Raw genomic sequence first — 3,059 nt, forward strand, 5'->3', positions numbered from 1 at the left:
CATAAACAACTGGAGTTTGTAGATATTCTGATTATCAGAGTAACGAACAGAAGAGACAATTTAATCACTCAAAAGAAAATTATTGATGTTACTCATTAGAAATGTATTAAATTCAGAAGAAAGCAGATCAGTTATGAAAGTGATCAGTCATAACATTTGATAGTCTAAATATAGATTTTATTTTACTATTTCATTCTCCTCCAGAGCAACATGTCTTCATTTACACTCGATTTTAATATTGTCAACATTTGATTATAAAATGTTTGTTTCTGCTTAATTGAATTTTGTATGTTTTGTTTCCCAAACAGATGAGCTGACTAAACAAAGGAAAGAACAAGAACAGAATGAGAAGGACTTAAAGTTCACACTTGATGAAAAAAACAAGGAAATCAATAAGTGGAAAAATGARCTTGAAGAGCGCAAAGAAGAACTGGAAAAGGAAAAAGGTAACTTCAGAAAAAAAGTTTACATATTTAATGTTTCAGATTAATTAATTACAACAGAAAGAATCTGGATTGGAATATTTTATTGATGATTAAGCAGAAGAACTACATGTGTTCTGCTTCAGTTTTAGACAGGATGAATAATGTAGATATAGATAATGACTGATCACTTTCATAACTGATCTGCTTTCTTCTGAATTTAATACATTTCTACTGAGTAACATCAATAATTTTCTTTTGAGTGATTAAATTATCTCTTCTGTTCGTTACTCTAATGAATACATTAATGTATAATGTATAATGAATAATGTAGATATTCTCAGGATCAAAGAGACAATTTTTGGAAGTGATCCATATTTTCAGCCAGAATAAAAAATACTGATGTAATTCAGTATAAATGGACCAAATAAAAGATGAATGTTTTATTTCTGATGTATTTTTTGTTTCCAACACAGAAAACAATGTTAGCCTGACCAAGAAAATACAAGAACAAGAAAAGAAAGAGAAAGATTTACTGGAAAATGCAAGAGGTAAACTCATAGGAAACAAAAGGAAATATGAAAGATTTTATTTTACTATTTCATTCTCCTCCACAGCAACAGAATGCAGAAATTGTTTCCATTGTTTTAAAGGTTTATGTCAGTCTGCCTTTTCCTTAGGGGCTTAAAAAAAAGACGCGCACATTGCGCAAAACTCTGAAACAGGAAAAACGGGACATAAAACGGATCATTGGCAATGACAGGCAGGACTTTCTTTAAGAAATGTGGGGGTAGGACATAAAATGATTATTGAAATTTAAAAGTGCTGTGTTGTTCTATCACCCCCGTTTCATACCGGACCACTTACAGCTCCGGTGTTAACACTATAAAATGAATGCTCTCTATCATGGTACCACCCATGGAGGGATTTCTTTATTTCTTTATTTAAATGGGTTCATTTTTCAGAGGGATACACAGTGAGGGTATCGTTTTAGCTACCAGTTGCAGGAGAACGGAGCTGCGACAAGAAGCTAACAGAAGCTACAAACACTGAATAGAAGAAGAGCTGCCATCTATATCGTTGCAGCCAAGCATGTTACACAATACAGTTTTACCAAGTTGCTCAAAGTCTAAACTGGTATTGTTGTGCATTTAAGGTGTAAAGTTTACCTTCGGCTAAATGCCCCCCAAAGGCATCCCAGCGCCCCCCTTTTGTAAAAATGTCTGCCAGCGCCCCCTGCCATCCTCTGAACGCCCCCTTGGAGGAGGTACCGCCCACGTTGAGAACCGCTAGTCTAGATTGTTCTTTTTTATCAGTGGTTTGATAACTGCTGTTTTCAAAGCCTGGGGGAAAAAACACCTGAAGAGAGCGATGATTTTACTATTTGGATCAGATCATTAGCAACAACAGGCAGGACTTTCTTAAAGAAATGTGTGGGTAGGACATCCAGACAGCAGGAACCGGAGCTTAATTGACTTATAATGTCTTCAAGGGTTTTATAATTTAGTAGTGGAAATTGGGTCATTTTTCCTGCATTTGTTTTGTTTGGGCACAGCATTGGTACTGTCTTTGGAGTGGATGTGCACTGCAGATTAATCCTCTGATCTTTTGAATTTTCTCTAAAAGGAAACTGGAAAACTTGTTGCAGGCGGCATTAGATTGAAGTTCAGGTGGTAACGTCATAGGAGGGTTTATGAGCCTGTCAACAGTAGCAAATAAAGCTCGAGCATTGTTAATGTTTTTGTTTAATGACATCTGCAAAGAAAGCCTCTCTTGCATGTTTTAGTGTTGTGTGATAGTTACGTAGTCTTTCCTTGTAGATGTCATAATAAACGTGCAGCTGAGCTTTACGCCATTTCCGTTCGGCCCTACGGCAGAGATGTCTTGCAGATTGAACTATTTCTGCATTTCTCCATGGAGATTTCTTCCTACCAGTCACAACCTTCACTTTAATGGGGGCAATGTAATCAATGATATCTGAAAGTTTGCACTGAAAATCATCCACCAACTTATCTACGTCACTATAACTTAAGAGTGAGGAAGAAGAGTAGATTTGATCAAATGTTTCTGCTGTGTTTTCTGTGAAAGTACGTTTTGTGATAGTAGCTTTTTGTCCAAGTGGGTTAACGGATAAAGAACTGTCAAAGAAAACAGCATAAAAGAGCATTTTATGAGTCACATCAGATACAGTGTCACCAAGAAAAGAAACCACTCTCGTTTTCTTGGGATTGCAAACATGACTGATTCCATTTACTGCCTCATCTCCAACGATAAGCACTCTTGGCATACCTTTCGTTTTCCTGGTGGTCACTTTGTCTTTCGGAGCTTTGTGTGGTGGATGCGTTGGTTTAGCCTCATTGCTAATATTTGAAGGTGGGTATTCACTCAGAGGCTCAGGCTGAAGTGCAGAAAATCTGTTTTTCAGTGGGATTCCCACGGAGTCAGAATGTTTTGTGGCTTGGTCTGGTCGCTTTGTCCTTGGGAGTGGGCTCGGTGTAGTCGTTTTGGTTCCAGCTGCTTGTTTGCTATTCTTTGGCAGAGCAGGTGTTGAAGTTGAAGGTGGGTTTCGGCTCAGAGCTGGCCACACTGATTCATCCAGGTGAGGGGTTCTCCCAGTTAGTCATCTCATGGGATCTA

The sequence above is a fragment of the Poecilia reticulata genome, linkage group LG18, assembly GCF_000633615.1.
Source record: "Poecilia reticulata strain Guanapo linkage group LG18, Guppy_female_1.0+MT, whole genome shotgun sequence".
Classification (NCBI taxonomy): domain Eukaryota; kingdom Metazoa; phylum Chordata; class Actinopteri; order Cyprinodontiformes; family Poeciliidae; genus Poecilia; species Poecilia reticulata.